Genomic DNA, 23,844 nt, shown 5'->3' on the forward strand with positions numbered 1-23,844 from the left:
TTATTTGCTCTCCCCCTTCCCAGTAAGATTACACATTCTAGCCAGTTGCCCTGTGACTCCAAAGGAAGGAGTACACTTCCCCAGACCAATGTCAGACTTGATCACATGACTCCCTTTGGCCAATGGAATTTGAGCTGGAGAGACTATAGGCCAGTCCTAAGCAGAAACCTGAAGAACCAAACTCTTTTATCTCTGCCACTGGAATGGCATCACCTGTGCCTACAGCCTTCAACACAGAGGGCAGAGCCTCAGCCAACCCACAGCTACCCCACAGCTGCTGATGTGTAATCTGAGGGAGAAAAATTTTTTGTTATAAGACAATGAGATTTGGTGTTGTTTGTTATCACAACAATAATGTAGTATAACCTAGTGATTTTCATAGTACTTACTTCATAGAACTGTTGTGAGGATTAATAAGATGATCTTGTGACATGTATACCATTTCATCGGAAGTTTGCATGATAAGATGACTATTCTACCCATACTTATATGGACATTTGCTGTATAATAGAGATGACATTTGCAAAAGAATAGCAAAGGATGGTGTCACAGGTGGAGTAGTATCTCTTCCAAATTCATTTCTACCTGGAACCTCAGAATATGACCTTAGGCAACAGGATCTTTCCAGATGTAATTAGTCAAGGGTCTCAAGGTGAACACACCTAGATTTAGAGGGTGCCCTAAATCCAGTGACTGGTTTCTATGTGAGAAAAGAAAACACACAGAACCAAAGAGAAGGAGATGGAAGGTAGAGGCAGAGACTAGTGTGATGTGCCTACAAGCAAATCCTTAGTGGTGAGGATCGCTAGTACCACCTGAAACTAGGAGAAAGGCATCGGATGTTTTTTCCCTCAGAGCTTCCAGAAGAAACCAGTTCTGCCCATACCTTGATTTTGGACTCCTGGCCTCTTGAACTGTGAGAGAATAAATTTTCTCTTGTTTTAAGCCACCCAATTTGTGGTAATTTGTTATGACAGCCCTGGGAAATTAACACAGATGGATTACTTTTAAAATGATACTGAACAATTGGTTATTCATTTGGAAAAAAATAAAATTGGACTCCTACCTCGGAGCACACACAATAATAACCTTCTGTTGGGTTAATGACCTAAATTTGAAATGCAAAACCTTAAAATCTTTAGAAAGGAGATTATATTTAGGACTTCAGGATAGAGGAGAATTTCTTAAACAAGACACAAAAATCACAAATTGTATTACTCTGATTTCTCCACAGAAACAGAACCAATAGGATATATAGACTATATTGGGCTTCCCAGGTGGAGCTAGTGGTAAAGAACCTACCTGCCAATGTAGGAGACGTAAGAGACTCGGGTTCCATCCCTGGGTCAGGAAGATCCCCTGGAGAAGGAAATGGCAACCCACTCCAGTATTCTTGCCTGGAGAATCCCATGAACAGAGGTGCTTGGCAGGCTACAGTCCAGAGGATTGCAAAGAGTCAGACATGACTGAAGCGACTTAGCATGCATATCGATAGAGAGATAGATTTATTATAAGGAATTAACTCATGTGGTTACGAAACTGTGCAACTCAGTCAGGATTTGAACCCATGGTCAAGGACTCGAACTCTGCCAGAACCCATTGTCTTTTCATTGAGATCACATGCCTGGTCTCAGGACTTAATGAAGCTCAAGTTCTTTATGTCTCATGGCAGAAAGTATTCAGGGAGAGACAAAGGTAAGAAGTGGATTTATTTAAAGAGAAACACACTCCACAGAGTATAGGCCATCTTAAAAGGTGAGAGGCCCCAAAATATGGGGTGGTTAGTTTTTACTGGATGGGTAATTTCATGGACTAACGAGTGAGAGGATTATTCCAACTGTTTCAAGTCAGGGGCTGTCATGGCAGTGGTGGGTGTGTCATTTAGATTCTAATATATTACAGTGAGCATATAATGAGCCTCAAGGTCTACTGGAAGTGGAATCTTCTGCCATCTTGGACCTAGTTGGTTCTAACGAGTTTTTGTCATGTCCGGGAGTTAGTGACGGACAGGGACGCCTGGCGTGCTGTGATTCATGGGGTCGTAAAGAGTCGGACATGACTGAGCGACTGAACTGAACTGAACTGAACTGAGTGACTATGTCATTCTGAGAAAGGCTGTGCTCTGCCCCCTTCCCTTGTTTCAGTTATGGAGGCCAAGAATTGCCAAGATCTGCAGTTAGCAAGCTGGAGACCCAGGAGAGCCAGCAGTGTAATCTCAGTCCAAAGGCAGGAAAGGCTAGTGTCCCAAATTGAAGTCTATTAGGCAGAGAGAGTGAAATCTCCTTGTCGTTGTTCAGTTGCTAAATCGTGTTTGACTCTTTGCAACTCCATGGACTGCAGCATGCCAGGCTCCCTGTCCTACACTGTCTCCCAGAGTCTGCTCAAATTTATGTCCATTGAGTCGGTCATGCTACCTAGCCATTTCATATTCTGTTGTCCCCTTCTCCTCCTGCCTTCAATCTTTCCCACCATCAGGGTCTTTTCCAATGAGTGGGCTCTTCGCATCAGGTGGCCAAAATATTGGAGCTTCAGCTTCAGCATCAGTCCTTCCAATGAATATTCAGAGTTGATTTCCTTTAGAATTGACTGGTTTGATCTCCTTGCTATCCAAGGGACTCTCAAGAGTGTTCTCCGATACCACAGTTCAAAGGCATCAATTCTTTGACACTCAGCCTTCTTTATGATCCAACTCTCACATACATACATGAATACCAAACCTATGGAAAAAACCATAGCTTTGACTATATGGACCATTGTTGGCAAAGTAATGTCTCTACTTTGTGTGTGTGTGTTTGTGTGTGTGTCTGCTTTTTAATACGCTGTCTAGGTTTGTCATAGCTTTTCTTCCGAGGAGCAAGCGTCTTTTAATTTCATGGCTACAGTCACTGTCCACAGTGATTTTGGAACCCAAGAAAATAAAATCTGTCACTGTTTCCATTGTTTCCCCATCTATTTTCCATGAAGTGATGGGACTGGATATCATGATCTTAGTGTTTTCAATGCTGAGTTTTAAGCCAACTTTTTCACTTTCCTCTTTCATCTTCATCAAGAGGCTCTTTAAGTCTTCTTCTCTTCCTGCCATAAGGGTGGTGTCATCTGCATATCTAAGGTTATTGATATTTCTCCTGGCAATCTTGGTTCCAGCTTGTGCTTCATCCAGCCCAGTATTATGCATGATGTACTCTGCATAGAAATTAAATAAGCAGGGTGACAATATACAGCCTTGACGTACTCCTTTTCCAATTTGGAACCAGTCCGTTGTTTCAAGTCCAGTGCTAACTATTGCTTCTTGATCTGCATACAGGTTTCTCAGGAGGCAGCTAAGGTGATCTGGTATTCCCATCTCTTTAAGAGTTTTTCACAGTGTGTTATGATCTACACAGTTGAAGGCTTTAGCTTAGTTAATGAAGCAGAAGTAGATATTTTTCTGGAACTCCCTTGCTTTCTCCATGATCCAATGAAGAATGTTGGCAATTTGATTTCTGGTTCCTCTGCCTTTTTTAACCCCAGCTCGTAGATCTGTAAGTTCTCAGTTCACGTATTGGTGAAGCCTAGCTTAAAGGATTTTGAGCATAACTTTGCTAGCACATGAAATGAGTGAAATTGTATGGTAGTTTGAACATTCTTTGGCATTGCCCTTCTTTGGGATTGAAATGAAAACTGACAATTCCCAGTCCTGTGGCCACTGCTGAGTTTTCCAAATATGCTGACTATTGAGTGCAGCACTTTCACAGCATCATCTTTTAGGATTTGAAATAGCTCAACTGGAATTCTGTCACCTTTACTATCTTTGTTCATCGTGATGCTTCCTAAGGCTCTCTTGACTTCACATCTCAGGGTGTCTGGCTCTAGGTGAGTGATGACATCATTGTAGTTATACAGGTCATAAAGAGTTTTTTTTATATAGTTCTGTGTATTCTTGCCACCTCTTCTTAACCTCTTCTGCTTCTGTTAGACCCTTACTGTTTCTGTCCTTTATCGTGCTCATCCTTGCATGAAATGTTCCCTTGATAGCTCCAATTTTCATACAATGGAATATTATTCAGCCTTAAGAAGGAATGAAATTCTGATATATGCCATGACATGAACCTTGAAAACATTATGCCAAGTGAAAGAAGCCAGATACCAAAGGATACATAGTGTTTGTTTCACTTATATGAAGTTTCTAGAATAGGCAAATTAATAGAGACAGAAACTAGAATAGAGGTTACCAGGGACTGGGAGGAAGGTAGTTATTGTTTATGGGAAAAGAATTTCTGTTTGAGATGATGAAGTTCTGGGAGTGGTGGTGGTGGCCACACAACGTTTTGAATGTACCTAATGTCACTGAATTGTACACCCCAAAAATAGTTAACATAGGACATTTCATGTCATATGTATTTTGCCACAATAAAAATAACAATTTGGGGACTTCTTTGGTGGTTCAGTGATTAAGAATCCACCTGCCAATGCAGGGGACTCAGCTTCGATGCCTGGTCAGAGAATTAAGATCCCACGTTCTGTGGGGCTACTGAGCCAGCAGGCTGCAACTGCTGGGTCCAAGCACTCTAGGGCCCATCCTCCTCAACAAAAGAAGTCCGCACACCACAACTAGAGAAAGCAAGGAACACCCAGCACAGCCAAAAAAAAAAAAAAAGCCGTCTTGGTGCTTCCCTGGCTGCTCACTAGTTGACAATCTGTCTGCCAATGCAGAAGATACCAGTTCAATCCCTGATCCGGGAAGCTCCCATATGCCAAGGAGCAACTAAGCCTGAGCGCCACACCTATTGAGCCTGTGCTCGAGAACCCATGTTCCACAACCAGAGAAGCTACAGCAATGAGAAGCCTGCACACCCCAACTAGAGAGTAGCCTCCACTTGCTGCAATTGGAGGAAAGGTCTGAGCCACAACAAAGACCCAACACAGTCAAAAATAATAAATTAAATAAAATTATTTTTAAAATCCCTCAAAAAAGAAAAATAACAATTTGTATTCCTAAAAATATTAAGCAGAGTAAAAAAAAATACAAGTAATTGTATTTAACTCTTAGCTTATCCAAGAATAAATAAGACCAATTTCCTTCTGCTATTCCAGGATTGCTGGATTTGTTTAGGATTCCCCTGCTGTGTTGCTAATACAATCCTCCCACATAATCGTGATCACTTTGAATATGGTACATTAATTGATCACACCTTTGGCAGAGCAAAGAGCAAATGATAGGCAAGTGTTCTTGGGGAAAAAATGGAGGAGTCAAGATATCCTTTTATGGGCAGATATAGAGCTCAAATTGGATTTACGTAGGAGGGACATCAACTCTCTGCTTCTAGTGAAGACAGAATCAGCAAATACTTCAACAGGAAAGAGATTAGCTATCAGGAGTCCTCTCACCATATGGGATGAGAGGGTTGGACCAGTCCCTTCTAAGACCCCTCCAGCTCTAACAGTCCGTAGCTCTGTTACTGAAAGATGAATAAGAATTCACGTTTGCCCAGTGCCTGTGGCTTGTGTGGCATTCTGCCAATAGCATTAACTTATTCAACCCTCACAAGGACTCTCTGTGGTTGGTGTTACTCCCTCCATTTTACCTATAAGGAACTGCAGGCTCAGATATGGGCTTCAGCAGGTGTGGCGTGTGGATTTAGTTGCATGTGGGATTTTATTTCCCTGACCAGGGATTGAACCCACATCCCCTGCATTGTAAGGTGTAGTCTTAACCACTGGACCACCACAGAAGTCGCTTTGTGGAGATATTTAGGACAGGGCGAGGGCTGACTCTGGGCTACTGGCTTGCTCAAAAGCAGGAGCCTGAAGTTGCCTGTTAAGGTCCCTCGCAGCTGCTTCTCTTATCATTACATCAGGTTCCCAGTGACAGGGGCTGCTGATCCTGCTGCTCTCCAGAAGTTTGGCTGGAAACTGCCCAGATCTTCAAAGAGTGAGCACTTTACGAGGGTTCACCTGCCCTTGTATATTTATGGAGCATCCATTTCCCCAGTGAAGTGCTTGCCACACCAGGAGAAGGAAGGGACAGCCCCTTTTAGCAGAGGTTTGATTCTGTCCTTTTGAGCTTTCTGACTGGCACCCCACTCCAGTACTCTTGCCTGGAAAATCCCATGGACAGAGGAGCCTGGTAGGCTGCAGTTCATGGGGTTGCGAAGAGTCGGACATGACTGAGCGACTTCACTTTCACTTTTCACTTTCAAGCACTGGAGAAGGAAATGGCAACCCACTCCAGTGTTCTTGCCTGGAGAATCCCAGGGATGGGAGAGCCTGGTGGGCTGCCATCTATGGGGTCACACAGAGTCGGATATGACTGAAGCGACTTAGCAGCAGCAGCAGACCTAGAATGAGGAGAACAAAAAACAAACCAAGTTACAATGTAAAGCACACTGAGGTGGGTGACAGATCTTACATATGGATTTTATCAAAGAACATGCTGGAATAATTTCCCATCAGTGCCTGTTCTTCTGGCCTCTGGTCCATTCTATACCTTAGTGGCCTGATTAAATATTCCAGAGCACAGCTCCAACAAGGACCCTCTCCAGCTCAAAAGACAAGTCTCAACTCCTTAGTTTGTTACCTGAGGCCCTGCATGGGGGCCTCCCCATGGGGAGCCTCAGGTGTCTCAGCCTCCCCACCAGTCTCATACAGATCCCTACCCTAATAAAATCCCTACTCCCCCCGACGTGCCTCACCTTTTTCCATTACAGCAGGCTGCGGCAGCCATGCCTGGTTTTAATTTCCTCTCTTCTGGGAATAATCTCCCCCATTTCTTTAGAGAACACTTTGCTCTTCATACATACACAGAACTCTGTATCCTCCAATGAGATTTATCTTCCTGGGCACAAAGATTAATTCAAGGTTGGGTATGTGACCTAAAATGACCCCATTACAATCTTCTCTGGGACTTTCATACTGCAAGTAACAGGGAGGGCTGTCTCACTTTCCTCTGATCTCCCATGACTCTTATCTGGACCTTTCTTAGGGTACCTAGCAGTTTCTAGCTTAAACTATGGTTATTCTTATACCTGGACTTCCCTGGTGGCTCAGATGGTAAAGAATCCACCTGCAATGCAGGAGACAGGGTTCAATCCCTAGGCTGGGAAGATCCCCTGGAGAAAGGAATGGCTACCCACTCCAGTATTCTTGCCTGGAGAAACTCTTGAACAGAGGAGTCTGGCAGGCTACAGTCCATGGGGTTGCTCTGAGTGAATAAGCATACACACACATTCTTACACTCTGTGAGATGGTCACAGCCCCTGCTTCCTCCAAGGACTCCACTTTCTGTTCAAGAGTTCAATTTTTTTTTCTAGGCATTTCCTGACTACCTCTTCTGTGCAAATATTGTATTATGCTCTGGGGATACAGCATTGGATAAGACACTGTCCCTTGTTAAATGGATGGATGAATGAAAACACCTCTCTGGCCCTCACCCAGCTTATCACAAGGGATTTGAGCTGCAGAAAATAGTAGACATAAAGTCCAAATCTGTTAGCCTGGCATTCAAAACCTTTTACAACCTGGTTCTAATTTTATCTTCCCTACACACACTCTTAGCTCCAACCAAACTGAACTGTTTTGTCCTGGAAAACCCCAAGACGTCCCCACGTGTGGCTTATATCCAGGCTGCGGTCTTTTCCCACCGGCTCTCTTCCTGTTTTTCTCTTTCATTCCTACCTTCTTCCCCTATCTCATTTCACCCTTTTTCTTTCAGTCTTACCTCCTCCTGCTCTACCTTCCCTCTTTCATCATCCCCCACCTGCCCTTTTCCTTCCTCTTTTCTCTCCCTGAGCTCTCTTTCATCAATTCTGTCTATCCCACCCTTAACTCTTTCTCTTTCTCTTAAGTTTAATTTGTATTTGTTTATTTGCCTGTGTCAAGTCTTAGTTACAGCACTTGGGACCTTCAATCTTTGTAGCGGCATGTGAACTCTTAGTTGCAGCATGTGGGATCTAGTTCCCTGACAAGGGATCGAATGGAGAACCCTGCATTGGGAGTGTGGAGTTATAACCAGTGGACCACCAAGGAAGTCCCTACTCTCTCTTTTATTTTCTGCCCCCCTTCCTGTCCCTCTGGGGGCAAAACATGGAGTAAAACAAATGTATACCAATCAGCTTCTAGATCTCATCACAAGAGGTCATCAAGAGGACTTCCCCCCAGGTCTAATGCAGGATATATGGGTTCAGTCCCTGGTTGGGGAGCTAAGATCTCACATGCCTCTCAGCCAAAAAAAAAAAAAAATACCCTCAAACAAAACAGAAGCAATATTGTAACAAATTCAATAAAGTCTTTAAAAATGGTCCCTATGGGAAAAAAAAAAGAAGCCCTCAAAGTGAGGTGGAAACAAGAAGGGGAAGGGATCAGAGAGGCAGAGAAGAGGCTGCTTAGTGACTGCTGGTAAAGCCAGAGAGCACTGTCAGCTATCTACATCTAACCAACCCCAGCTCTTCCTTTTCCTCCCTGTGATCACAGAATTTTGAAAAATCAGAACTGCAAAAATTCTTGACATTCATCAACTCTGCCTCCGTAAGTTTGCAGCTGGGAAAATGAGGCCAGCTAGAAAAACAGGGGCACAGAAAAGGAAAGCAACTGGCTTCTGTCACCCAGCAAGTCAGTGGCTCAGCAGCAACTGGAGTCCTGAGGCTCCTGACCCCAGGTCAGTGAGATGCCCTGTTTTCCCCTGTGCTACATGATCTTCCTTCCTGTAGTTAGTAGTCCCTCCCCTTGATTTCCACCCACCAGGTTTGGGATGACATCTAAGGATTCTTAATCTGCCCTCCCATCCCCCATTCCCCAAAACCCCACCTCTGAGCAAGTGTAGGGTCCAGTGAAACAGAGGCAGAAGGGAGAACCCACATTAGAAGGGCTTGCCGTAAATCCTAGGGCATATATGGCAGTGGTGGGATGAGAAGGGGCTTCCCCGATGGCTCAGCAGTAAAGAATCCGCCTGCCAATGCAGGAGACTCGGGTTCGATCCCTGGGTTGGGAAGATCCCCTGGAAGAGGAAATGGCAACCCATATTCTTGCCTGAAAAATCCCATGGACAGAGGAGCCTGGGGGGCTCCAGTCCATGGGGTCGCAAAGAGTCAGGGCACAACTGAATGACTGAGCACATACACACAGACAGGATGGTGAAAAGTGTCCCTCTGGCCTGTAGGGGGACCCGTCTCCAGTAGAAGCAGCAGCCTCTGTGCAGTTGAGGGACCAGACCCTTAGCAGGTCTGGTTTCAGCAGGCCCTTCTGGCAGGACCCTTCCTCACTCCTCCAGTCTAGCTGGTTGCCTGGATGACCGACCTCACTCTGCCAGCCGCGGATTTGCACAGAGGCCACCCAGGCACAGGATGGTCCATGACTGCCTGCCGGGGATGGGGGCGGGGAGTGGGGGGAACAGAGGCAGCTCCACTTTCAGTCCTGCTTCTCTGCTCCACAAAGGGCCACTGTCTGAGCACAGAGGGACCCTGGAGGGAGGCCTCCCAAGGTGCTCGGCAACAGGGCCAGGTTTCATCACGCTGGGCCTCCCGGCCAAGTAAACATCAGTGGGAGGAACAGGCCCAACAGTTTCTGCAGACAGGCTCCAGGCTCCAGGCTGGCTCAGGGGCGTCTTCCCCCAGGGCTTCCCCGAGACAGGAAGAAGGGCCAAGTTCATGTGCCCACTCTTCTCCAGAAACAGAGAGTCAGGACGAGGAACTGGCTTTCTCTTAGTTCAGTTCCATTGTTCAAGACATAGAGAAGCATCCTATTCCTCTCTTCAGAAGTAGACACTTTACAAGTGTCTACTTAGTGTTTAACTTAGTTCAGAGAGATCCGTGAGCCTGAGTAATCAGGGGAGACTTCCTAGGGGAAGTGTGATTCAGATGTGATTCTGCCTCGGTGTGTAGGTAGAATCCCTACAAATAGGAAGGAGAGGTGCATTTCAGACAGAGAGCATGGACTGTGGTATCTGGAAAGCAGGAGCATCTGGGGTCAGTGAAGAGACTTATTTGGCCAGGATAGAGAATTCACATAGAAGAAGGTGGAAAATTGGTTGGAGAGTTTGGTTAGGAACTGAACCACAGCTAGTCTTAACAGCCATGTGGAGGAGTCCTTCCAGTTTCCAAGCAGACTGGTGATGGGGCTCTAAAAGCAGAATTATTGAAAGCTTAGTCTTAAGATGTTGTGAAAGAGGCCCCAGGGTGAGCCTTAGTGCTCTGGGAAAGCTTGGGCTGGTTATGGCCTCTCTCTGGGGTTTCGTTTCTTCATCTTTAAAATGAAAGTGTTCTGCCAGAGAATCTTAAAGCCCTCTCCATCTCCAAAATGCAAAGATTCTCTAATGGGGCAACATAGACTACAGGAAATGAAAGGAACAGAAGTTGTGGCCACACCCTGGACACCCCTGGGCTGCATTTCTGCATTGATTCATCTGCTTAGAGCTGTGGAATGGCTGTCACCACCACCGCTGCCAGGCACTATGCCAACTAGTGTCTTTTTTTTAAAACTTCATTTCTGTGAACAGAAAATTCATGTACATACTGCAATTTTTAAGTCATAAAAAGGTATATGTAGGTAAAAATAAATTTCCCTCCTTTCCCTCTTTCCAGCCACTCATTTCTTCTTTCACTGTATCCTGAGTATGCTTTCAAAGATAACCTATGCATTTTCACAGATTGTATAGTCTTTTTTTGTACACAAATGGGAGCATACTAGACATACCATTACGTACTTTGCTTTTTATTTATTTATTTTAATTGGAGGATAATTGCTTTACAATGTTGTGTTGGTTTCTGCCATACATCAACGTGAATTAGCCACAAGTATACATATGGCTCCTCCCTCTTGAACTTCCCTCCCAACCACCCACCCCAACCCCCCTCTAGGTTGTCACAGAGCACCAGGTTGAACTCCCTTGTTATACAGCAATTTCCCACTAGCTATCTATTTTACATATGGTAATATATATGTTTCAATGCTGCTCTTTCAATTCTTCCCACCCTCTCCTTCCCCAACTGTGTCCACAGGTCTGTTCTCTCTGTCTGCACCTCTAATTCCTGCCATGCAAATAGGCTCAAAATGTACTTTGCTTTTTTAACTTGAAAATTCTGGCGATCTTTTCATAGGAGTCTACAAAGACCTGCCTCATTCTTTGTATGTTAGGACCATGATTTATTAAAAGAGTCCCCTATGGATAGATATTTAGGGTGTTTCTTTTCCGTTACAAACAACAAATCAGTGCATATCCTGAACATACATCATCCAGCATACGCTGGACTAGGTTTACAGGATACATTCCTAGAACTGAAATTATGTGCTTCATATGACCTAATACTTCATGTGACCTAATACTCTCAAGACGAGTTTAAAGTGATCGCAATTATACTTACTATGCAAATAAGAAACCTGAGGTTCAGAAATTCAATAACTTGCACAAAATCAGTAGAGTTGAAATTCTAATGTGGACAATCTGACACCAGAGCTACCACAATCATTCCCCTAGTGTTTCTGAAACTCTAGTACACACCAACAACACTGGGAGAGCTTGTTAAAACATAAACTACTGGGCTTCACTGGTGATCCAGTGGTTAATAATCTACCTTGCAATGCAAGGGACACAGGTTCAATCTTGGTCAGGGAAGATCCCACATGACTCAGGGCAACTAAGCCCGTGTGCCACAACTACTGAGCCCGTGGGCCCTGGAGTCTGTGGGCCCTCGAGCCTGTGGTTGCAATACAAGAAGCCTCCACATTGAGAAGCCCGAGTGTCACAACTAGAGAGTAGCTCCCGCTCACCACAACTAACGATGATCCAGCACAGCCAAAATAAATAACTTTTTTAAAAAAAAGCATAGATTACTACGCCCTACGATAAGAACTTCTTGGACTTCCCTGATGGTCCAGTGGTTAAGGCTCTGCACTTCCACTGCAGGGGTCATGGGTTTGATCCCTGGTCGGGGAACTAAGATCCTGCACGTAATGTGGCATGGACAAACAATAGAAAAAAAAAAAAAAAAGAAGAGGAAAACAGCAGAGCTCTCTCTCATCACTATGTGAGGACACAGTGAGAAAGCAACTGTCTGCAGGCCAGGAAAAGGGCCTCATCAGGAACCAAATCCACCTGCACCTTGATCTCAAACTTTCCTGCTCCCAGAATTTTGAATAACAAATGTGTGTTGTTTGGGACCTCGGTCTATGGTGTTTTGTTATAGCAGCCCAAGCTGACTAAGACAGAGCCCTTGGGAGCAGAGCTGTTTATTTCCTCCCATTCCTCCCTTGGCTTATAATGAAATCAGTGAGTCAGCTAGGCCTCTGTTATTAATGGAAAAGCAGTATCTCAGAATGCTGGAGCTTGATCGACATAAGCTAGTCTGGTGCTCTCATTTATTATTATTAATAGCTAGAATTCATAGCACACCCATGCACTTGACATGCTTACTTGTTTTAACTCCCCCTAATCTAATTCTCTGGCATGTGGGATCTTAGTTCCCTGACCAGGAATCAAACCCATGCCCCCTGCAGTGGAAGCACGAAGTCTTAACCACTGGACCATCAGGAAATTCCCTCCCTGTACTTGTGTTCTTCTTATTCTGATACACAGCCTCTTTCTCCATTTCATGCAGTTGATGTGGTCAGTACACACACACACACACACACACACACACAAACACTATGAAAAATATTTAAATTCAGGAATTTGGAAGGAGACCTGAGGTCTGTGGGACAGAGCAGCAAGGGACTGACAGAGACATCCCACAAACGTGAAGAAACAGAGTCATGCCGCATTGTGGCTCCCACACGCCAGCCTGTCTCCTCAAGGTGCTGACTCTGTTACATCACTAGATCCTAAGCCTGGGACCTTGAGGACCTCTGCAATTTCTTCCAGCTGCTCCCTGTGTGGGCTCCATTCCTTCCCTTGCCATCCCCTGAAGGCCCCATCCTAGGTTCTCTTCCCTGTCTAAGCCCTTGCTATGAATCCCTCAGGCCAGACTTACTGAAAACATCTGGGCCCCAGCTCCCTCGACAAAGAACACATCGGAAGCCATTTGTTGGGGAACTGGAGTGAAAGAGGTCACTAGGGAGAGAATTTCAGAGACCAAGTCAGATTCAGTTGGTCAACTGCAGTTCAGGCAGCAATCTGATTCAACCTACATTATGGAATGTAGAAGAGGCAGCTGACAGTCAGGTGTAGCCAGAGACTCTGTCCATACGGCAGAGTCAGGCAGAGATGGTCAGGGAGGGACAGTCAGACAGACTCAGTCATTCAGAAACCCAGTCCCTGGGATTTCTCTGGTGGTTTAGTGACTCTGTGCCCCCACTACAGGGGCCACGGGTTCGATCCCTGATAGGGGAACTAAGAACCTGCATGCTGCGCAGCCAAGAAAAACCCAACCAAATACAAAAAAGCACAGAAACTGGGTCGCTGAGATACAGTTAGATTCAGTCAGTCAGCCAGAACCAGCCAGCCGCAAACTCAGCCCCGCAGTCTGGCAGATGTCGTCAGTCCGCTCTTCAGGAGGGCTGATCCCACCGGTCAGATGGCCAATCAGGCGGACCCTACCAGGCACAGAGGCTGTAGTGAGGCCAGTGCAGTCAGGGTAACCAGCCAGCTTGTCAGCCAGCCAGTTAGGGCAGATGCGCAGGGGCCTCGGGCAGACGCGCAGGCCCGGGTGTAGTTAGAATCAGCTGAGCTGAGCTGGGGTCAAAACGCCAACACAGAAGAATCAGTGAACCGGTCAGTCAGTCACACAGGGCCTCGGTCACTCAGATACAGCTTGTAGAGCACAGAGGGAATCTGGTCAGTCAGAAACAGCAAGATCGACTCTTGTCAGACACGCGCCGTCGGTCCCAGCTGCCATTAGCCAGGTAGAGCAGTCAGGCAGATAGATCACGCGGTCTTGGTCCATCAGGCATTCACGAAATCTGTGTTCATTAGACACAGCCAGACAGACGACAGTGATGGCGTCTTGGTCAGTCAGACACAGTCGGCCAGTCAGAGGCACTTGTCAGGCACTGAAGGAATCAGAGAGTCGGCGCAAAGTTGCCGCGGAATCCCGGAACTGAGGCCCTAGGCCTCCTTTCTGGGCGGAACCTAGTTGGGGCGGGGCTTCGTTCTGGGCGGGGCCTCGTGCTCTCCTCCCGGCAGCCTCCGGGCGTTGCCATGGCAGCTGTGGACCAGGCCGGAGTCGCTGGTTTCCTCCCCCAGTCCCCCTCCACCAACACCGTGCCTGCGGAGTGGAGGTCCGGGCCGCGTAGTGGCGGGGCGGCGGGGCTGGGCAGGCTGCTCTCCGCAGAGCGGCAGAGGCTGCGGCTCGCTCGCTTTTGTCGTCCCCTTGTACAGAGGGGGATGATCGGGAGCCCGGGAATGACACACGTCAAGAGGCACAGTGACAGAGACCCAAAACTTCCGCCTCTCCAGAACCCTGCGTTGCCCCTCAGGCGGAATCAGATTTCCCCAGGCAGAAGGCGCGTATGGAATCGGGAGAACGGCTTTTGGCAAGAGGTGTTTAGGGTTCTCTGGGCTTAATAATGAATTATGGAGAACACTCCCCTTGTACCAAGCGCTGTTATAACAGCTTCGTGTACAATAATTCACTCGAGCCTCACAATTTTCTTTTGAGGGAAATAATGAAGGTTTCCTTATTACAAACGGGGAAATAAGTACAGAAGGACTGGACTTGACCAGTCAAGGGGCTGTGAGGGGAGCCAGGACTGGATCCTGGGCAGTCTAACTCCTGACATGGGCTCCTGGGCCCTCCGCACCCCTTCCGGTCCCTTCCTTCTGACCTCGGAGGGCAGAGATGAGTCACTTTCAGCAGACCTCCGTGGTCTCCGTAAGAACACTCAACCCTGTGCATGAGGCTCTTGTTTTCATTTCTGGTTCAAGGATTCAGAATAAGGAGCTATCGAAACCAGGATCCTGGCCAAACCAGGGGACAAACTGTGGGTCTGTGTCACAGAGTTCAGAGAAGGGAAAACCTGTGAGATCAAAGAAACCAAGGGCCAAGAGGCCACTGGAAGCTGTCGCTGGAGAACACTATGGGCACAGCCTCAGGGCTTCGAGTTTAAAGATCTTTGAACAAATTCCAGCAATGAGTCAGGAGTTAGAATCACATCATGGGTCATAAACTCAAATGCCTACAAGGGCCAAAAAAGTCATGAAAGTCATAAAAAGAAGTCAAGTGACCAGAATGCAAAACTCTCCCCATCTAAAGGGGGCACTGCCTCCTGACTCCTGCCCATCCTTTTCTCAGACACCTCTGTCTCTAGCCTTCTAACTGGGTGATGTTAGCTAAGTCAATTAACATTAAGACTCAGTTTTTCCATCTGTCTAGTCCGGGAAGGAAAATTTGACTTTATCTCACCATAAAATGGTGAAATTTTATGGCAGCTAAACACATTTTTGCATATAGAAAATATTTTGTGAGCTGTAACATACTCTATAAAGTGGAGAGGGTATGAAGAGGAGGTTGACAGAATGTCTGCTGTGGATCTGCTACATGGTCTACAGGTCTGACAGCATTCCTCTAGGCAAAGCTTAGCATCCCTCTTGTACAGAAGATGAGGATACCCTTCAAAAAATATGCTGATTTACCCAAGGTCACAAGTTTGTTTGTATAGAGTCCATTTAGAATTTAATTCTGACTTCGTTTTTAAAAAATATTTATTTGGCTGCATCTGGTCTTAGTTGGAGCACGTGGGCTCTTGCTGTTGTGGTACGTGGGCTCTGGAGCATGTACGCTCAGGCTTAGTTGCTCCAAGGCTCATGGGCGTGTGGGATCTTAGTTCCCTGACCAGGGCTCAAACCCACCTTCTCTGCATTGCAAGGCAGATTCTTAACCTCTGGACTACCAGGGAAGTCCCTCTAAGACTTCTGAGACTAGACTCTTGTACCAGTTGTTTTGCAAAGTGTTGCTTGGGTCCCACTAGTTGCACTAAGATGACTTCAAGTGAAACCCAAATGAAGATGTTAAAAATAGTTACACAGTTTTTGTTGTTTTCAATTTTAGAGGAAACTTATTGACACTACATAAATCCTAAATTTCACACAGCCAGGCTGCAGTAGGCTGAATAATGACCTTCTAAAGATGCAGAGATCTAATCCCTGATGCCTGTAGATACTAACTTATCTGGGAAGAGGATTTTTACAGATGTGATTAGATTATGCATGTTGAGTTGAGGAGATCATCCAGGATTATCCAGGTGGGCATGAAATGCCATCACAAATATCCTTACAAGAGGAAAGCAGAGAGAGAGGGGGGCAGGCAGACACACAGAGAACAGCAGGAGAAAATGAAACCTTGGAAGCAGAGATCAGAGTGATGCAGCCAGCAAGCCAATGAATGCAGGCAGCTGCAGCCTGCAAGACATGAGGACAAGTCTGGAGGGAACGTGGTCCTCTCAGCACCTTGATTTCAGCCTAGTAAATCTAATGTTGCGATTCTGTTCTTTAGAACTATGACAGAATACATTTCTGTTGTTTTAAGCTATCAGTTTTGTGGTAATTTGTTACATCAGCCACAGGCAACAAATACACAGGTCTACATCTGCATGTCTTCAAAATTCATGTTCCAAACCACTAATGTGTACATAACCCCCCCTCACTAAAAACAATAATTCTAAAATAATTTTATATTTACAGAAAACAAACATAAATCTTTGATTTACAGAGTATAGAGATATCCTATAGCACAGAGAGTTTCCATGTACTCCTCCCCCAGTTTCCCATATCGCTAACATTTAACATGACTCTGGGGCATTGGTCACAACTAAGAAACCAACTCTGGTATCGTCCTGTTAACTGAACTCTACATTTTATTTGGATTTCACTAAGCTTTTCCCCTAACATCCATTTTCTGTTCCAAGGTTCCATCCAAAATACTATATTACATTTAATCTGCATGTCCCCTTAGTCTCTTCCAGCCTGGGACAATTTCTCAGACTTTCCTTGTTTTTCATGACCTTGACAGTTTTGAGGAGTACTTTGGTGTTCATTATTTTATAGAGTGTCCCTCAATCTGGGTTTCACTGATGCTTTTCTCATGGTTTCAGTGAAGGTTACCATCAAGGTTAAGTGGCCTTTTTCATGGTATCATGTCAGGGGTAGGTGCTATTAATACGACTCGATCACCTTGAGTACCTGGCCAAGGTAAAGTTTACCAAGCTTCTCTCCTGTGAAGTTACTTGTTTTTCCTTTCTTTCTACTCTGTGAAAGCAAGTCACTAAGGGCAGCCCACTTTCAGGTGGGGGAGAGGGGAGAGAAGATTAAGCTCCATATCTTGGAAGGGATAAATTTTTTGGAAACTTTCTTTAGGAAGATTTGTCCCTTCTCCATTTATTTATTTGTTCCATTATTTATTTACATCAGTATGAACTCATGGATATTTATACTCTGGGCTATAATCTTGTACTGTGTTATTTCTTTTCTTGCTCAAATTGCTCCAGTTTTCACCACTGGGAACTCTTTCAGGATGTCTCTTGTGTCCCTCTGACTAAAACTGTTTTGCATTTGGTTGCACTAAGGTTATTTCAAGTGAACTCAGCTGATCTTTATTTTAAAGAGTTGTATATTTGTAATATTCCAGATCTTAGGAAAACATAATGTGTATGTCAAATTGATGAGTTCACACACAGCACTGAGGACAAGGCTAACATAGCGATGATTGTGCTGAGTGAGTCAGTTCACAGAGAGGTATTAAGTAAAAACTGGTATCGATGGTACAAAGGTATGGCGGTAGTTGTTAACGCTGATTAGGGGATGATTCAAGTTTGAGAAACTCTGTACTAAAACGGAACTGTCTCAGATTCAGGCAATGATGATAACGATGAGGATTACTAGCAGCCTCTCTGGGACACACCCACACACAATCCATTCCCCGGGGCCCTGATGTCAAGCAGACCTGCCTCGGTGCAGAAACGTGCTGATGTTGATAACGCTGGAACTGCGCATGCCCAGGCCGGGGAGGGATGGATGCAGCTCCATGTTTGTCTCCCAAACGAGCTGCGTGGGTGGCTTGCTGTTCAGCACCATTCCCGCTAATGAGCTTGGAACCGTTGGCCTAACAAACACGCTCTGTCACAGGCCTGACATGTGATGTTTCCCGAGGAGAAGTGCCAGGAAGGCTCGTTATTTTTACTTTCCTTGTTTCACCCTTGATCTGAGACACGCAGACAGACATGGCCGTGGCCGGAGTCAGCAAGCAGTCAGACCCCGTACACCCCGAGTCTTGTCTGGGGTCTGTAGGCCGGTTCTCCAGCCCCACTGAAGATGCTTACATTGGAGTATTTAGCTTGCCCTACTCTGCACCATCCTGAGTCTTGACCCAGGCCTTGAATCGACTTCCTGGTTGAGCAGTGATGCCCCAGAATCTCTGACCTGATCTGAAATAAGTCTTTTTTTAATTTCCCTGCTTCTAGTCTGAACTGTGGATAGCTGCAGGCTGGTGTGTACTCAAGCTTCTAAATAAACCCTCTCTAGTGCCAGGGAGCTCTGGAATCACATGACCTAGGTTGGAATCCTAGTTCTTCCTAAGAACTAGATGAATTACACAGCCTCTCATAAAAATACCTACTTCACAGAATTGGAGGGAAGGAAGAATTGCAGTGCAAATTAAATGAGACAGTTATTAGCACAATGTCTGCCCCATAGTAACTGCCAATAAATTCATTCATTTGTCTAACAATTGTTAATGTCCACTATATGCTGGGCATAGTAGTGGGTGCCAGGAAGGGACACAAGGAGAAAACAAGAAAAAAAAATAATAAACTAGCAAATTAATAAATAAGGTAAAGCATATAGCCAAATCCTGTGTACAGTGCCTAGCACAGAAGTACACAGACAAGTTAAATTTTTTTTTTTTTTTGCCACACCACGTGTCATGTGGGATCTTAGTTTCCTGACCATGGATCGAACCCATGATCCCTGCAGTGGCAGCATGGAGTCTTAACCACTGGGCTGCCAGGGAAGTCCGGAGACATGTTTTTCTTTCTTTTTATTTACTTATTATTTGGCTGGGTCTTCATTACAGTATGTGGGCTCTCTCTAGTTACCGTGAGCGGGAGCTACTCTTCCTTGCGGTGTGTGGGCTTCTCCCTACGGTGGTTTCTCTTGTTGCGGAGCGCAGGCTCTAGGCCAATGGGCCTTCAGTAGCTGCAGTGTGTGTGAGCTTAGTTGCTGTGGTGCACGGGCTTAGCTGTTCCTCGGCATCTGGGATCTTCCTAGACCAGGGATCGAACTGGTGTCCCTTGCATTGCAAAGTACATTCTTAACCACTTTACCACCAGGAAGGCCCCTCCAGACATGTTAATTATTAATAAAATAATGAGGTATTCTGGTGAATGAATGAAGGAAATAAGTAAGGTCACTTGATGATAACTGGAAAAAACCTTTTTGAGACAGGGAGGTCAGGAAATGTCCTGATATGTGATATCATATAATATGTTTTATTATATGAAAGACATATTACATGATATCACTCCAAATAATATTGGAGCTGAGACCTATAAAATGAGAAGAAACTTAGCCTTGCCAGGAGCCAGGTGAAAAGCCTTTCAGGTAAAGGGAACAGCATATGTAAAGCCCTTGAGGTTGAGAAGAGCCTGAAGAGGGGAGAACAGAGCAAGGAGACCAGTGTGTCTGGGATATAACAAGAGAGGGCAATAGGCCAGGGTAAGAAGTTTGCATTTTGTTCAAGGTACAATAAAGAGCCACTAAGGTTGAAACAAGATTTGATTCTGATTAAAAGTTAACTCTGGTTTCTGTAGGGAAAACGGATTTGAAGGGAAGAGTAGTAGAAACAGTCAGAACTTCAATTAAGAGGCTATTCGAGTCACCCAGACTAGATATATTGCTGATTCAGACTAGGTTATAGATCCGCACTGCCCTATGACTTTCTAGATGGTGGTAATGTTCTAGCTCTGTGCTCAGACAGTATTCACTGGCCACCTGTGGCTCTTGAGCACTTGGAATGTGGCTAGTGAAACTGAGGAATTGAATTTTTAATTTCATGTTATTTTAATTAATTAAAATTTAAATAGCCTCCTGTAGTTAAGGCAAGCCACTCCAGTACTATTGCCTAGAAAATCCCATGGATGGAGGAGCCTGGTAGGCTGCAGTCCGTGGGGTCGCTAAGGGTCGGACACAACTGAGCGACTTCACTTTCACTTTTCACTTTCACACATTGGAGAAGGAAATGGCAACCCACTCCAGTGTTTTTGCCTGGAGAATCCCAGGGATGGGGGAGCCTGGTGGGCTTCCGTCTATGGGGTCACGCAGAGTCGGACACGACTGAAGTGACTTAGCAGTAGCAGTAGCAGCAGTTAATTTCCAAGACATACAAACAGCTCATACAATGCAATAACAAAAAAAGCAAACAACCCAATCAAAAAATGGGCAGAAGACCTAAACAGATTTTTCTCCAAAGAAGACATACAGATGGCCAACAGGTACATGAAGAGATGTTCCAATACCACTAATTATTAGAGAAGTGTAAAAAAAAAAAAACACAATGAGGTATCACCTCACACTGGTGAAGGGCTATCACCAAATATTCTCCACATAATAAATGCTGGAGAGGGTGTAAAGAAAAGAGAATCCTCCTACACTGTTGGTGGGAATGAAAATTGGTGCAGCCACTATGTAAAACAGTATGGAGTTTTCTTAAAAAAACTGAAACTAAAGTTACTGTATGATCCAGTCATCCCACTCCTGGCCATATATCTGGAAAAGAGGGAAAGACTTAATTGAAAAGACACGTGCATTCCTATGTTCATAGCACTATTTACAGTAGCCAAGACATGGAAACAACCCAAATGCTGATCAACAGATGATTGGTTTAAGAGGATGTGATATATGGACTTCCCTGGTGATTCAGCTGGTAAAGAATTCACCTGCAATGCAGGAGACCTGGGTTCGATCCTTGGGTTGGGAAGATCCATTGAAAAAGGGAAAGGCTACCCACTCCAGTATTCTGGCCTGGAGCATTCCATGGACTGTATAGTCCATGGGTCACAAATAGCCAAGACATGGAAACAACCCAAATACTGATCAGCAGATGATTAGTTTAAGAAGATGTGATATATACATATAATAGAATATTCAGTTCAGTTCAGTTCAGTTCAGTCGCTCAGTTGTGTCCGACTCTCCGCGACCCCATGAATCACAGCACGCCAGGCCTCCCTGTCCATCACCAGCTTCCGGAGTACACTCAAACCCACATCCACAGAGTCGGTGATGCCATCCAGCCATCTCATTCTCCATCGTCCCCTTCTCCTCCCGCCCCCAACCTTTCCCAGCATCAGAGTCTTTTCCAGTGAGTCAACCCGTCGCATGAGGTGGCCAAAGTATTGCAGTTTCAGCTTTAGCATCAGTCCCTCCAATAAGTGAAATATTGCCATTTGCGGCAACATGGATGAACCTAGAGAATATCATACTAAGCAAAATAAGTCAGACAGAGGAAGACATCATATATCGCTTATATATAGAATCTAAAAAATTATACAAATGAATCTATATACAAAACAAACACAGACTCACAGACATAAAAAACAAACTTATGGTTACCCAAAGGGGAAAAGGGGGGTGGATAAATTAGGAGAATGGGATTAACAAACTACTATACATAAAATCGATGAGCAACAAGGATTTACCATATAACACAGGGAATAATACTCAATACCTTGTAATAACCTATAATGGACAATAATCTGAAATATATATATATATAACATATATGTAACTGAATCACTTTGCTGTACACCTGAAACTAACACAATATCATAAGTTAACTATACTTCAATTTTTTAAAAAATAGCCTCTTGTCACTAGCAGGTACTATATTATATTGGACAGCACAGGAAATTGGCTGTACCTTAAAAATATTTAGGAAGGAGGTAGTACCTGTGATGCTTGGGGGCTGGAGAATGAGAGGAAGAGTAGTATCAAAGATGTGTGCCAGGTCGCTTCAGTCATGTCTGACTCCCTGTGCCCCTGGACTCCTTGTACCCATGGACTGCAGCCTGCCAGGCTCCTCTGTCCCTGGGGATTCTCCAGGCAAGAATACTGGAGTGGGTTGCCATTTCCTCCTCCAGGGGATCTTCCCAACAGAGGGATCAAACCTGTGTCTCCTGCGCTGTAGGTGGATTCACCTGCAGGTGAGCCACCGGGAAGCCTAGTTTTTTATTTGAGAACTGGGTGGATGATACTACCATTTACTGATTTGGAGAAGAGCAGGCTCTGGGGAGATACCAAGAGTTTTCTTTTGCACAAGAGGAGTTTAAGATACTGTTAGAACATTCAAGTGGAGATATCAAGTAGAAAGCAAAATGTGTACATGGTTGTCCTCATCATCTTTAGGTTCCAGTGGTATCAGCCCGTTGGCTGCTTAGAAGGGAGGGAGATCAGAAAGGGGACCAGGAACTCCACACTGAGACTTTTCTTTTCCTTGTTTTGGTTATTCTGCCAACTACTCACCTAGCCAGGTGGATCTTGTTCGAAACCCGTGTATGATCTGTGACTCCTCCTTCCCCTCCTCCCTCTTCTCTCCAGGTATTGAGACCAGGGGCTCCTTCCTTTGTTAATCTAGAAAGCCTCACCCCACCTGTTTTCTACTCCTATAGCCACTTCATGGCGCAGGCCTCTGTCATCTCATAGTGGGCTACAGCCTCAATGCCCAGAGCTCCTGGCCTTCTCAACATTCCTGCTTTCCACCTTCCAACAGAAGGGTCTTCCTGACTATAGGATTTTCCTCCTAGGAGTTGTGTGTGGATCTGCATCAAGAGTCTCAAGCCTGAACCAACCCTTGATCTTTCTTTAGATTTCTAGAATTGCATCCAAAGGAAATCAGAAGCCTCCACAAAGTCTGAAAAACCACAAGAATGTTGCTCATGACATTTATTATAAAATCTAGATGTACGCTTCTCAACCATATCTTACGTGACCCACCAGCAGTGTTTGACACCGTTGGTAACTCTCCCCTGAAACACTTTCTCCATTTACTTCCAGGATACATACCACATTCTGTTTTTGTTCTCCTGCCACTTTGGCCACTCCTCAGTCTCCTTTGCCGGTTCCTTCTCACCCTGATCTGTACACGTTACAGTGCCCCAGGGCTCAGACCTGAGAACTCCCTCTCTCTCTGCCCATGCCCTTTGTTCTCTCATGCAGGCTCACAGCTTCAAAGATAATCTATATACATTCTGATGACTCCCAAAAGTACATATTCAGCTCAGACTCTCCCCTGAATGCCAGACTCACAAATCCAACTGTCTACTTGACATTTCCACTTGAATGTCAAACAGGCATCTTAAACTTATCATGCCCCAAACTGAATTCCTCATAGTCTTCCCTAAACTCCTTCTTTCCATGGTTTCTCCCATCTCACTTAAGGGCAATACCCTCCCTTATTTGCTCAGGCCAAAAGCCTACGAGTTATCCTTGATTCCTCTCTTTCCCACTTCACATCTGGTCTATCAGCAAATTCTGCAGGCTGGATCTTATATTTATCCTGAATTCACCTTTTTGTCATCTTTGCTGCCATCAATCTGGTACAAGCCACTATCCGATTTCACCCTCTTGACAGCCATGGTCTATTATGTCTCCCTGCTTTTCTAGTTCTGCTGCTGCTGCTGCTGCTGCTGCTGCTGCTAAGTCACTTCAGTCGTGTCCGACTCTGTGTGACCCCATAGACGGCAGCCCACCAGGCTCCCCCGTCCCTGGGATTCTCCAGGCAAGAACACTGGAGTGGGTTGCCATTTCCTTCTCCAATGTGTGAAAGTGAAAAGTGAAAGTGAAGTCGCTCAGTCATGTCTGACTCGTAGCGACCCCATGGACTGCAGTCTACCAGGCTTCTACGTCCATGGGATTTTCCAGGCAAGAGTACTGGAGTGGCTTGCCATTGCCTT

This window comes from Moschus berezovskii, chromosome 15 (genome assembly GCF_049115385.1).
Source record: "Moschus berezovskii isolate FMDL1 chromosome 15, NW_MosBer_1.0, whole genome shotgun sequence".
NCBI classification, from domain to species: domain Eukaryota; kingdom Metazoa; phylum Chordata; class Mammalia; order Artiodactyla; family Moschidae; genus Moschus; species Moschus berezovskii.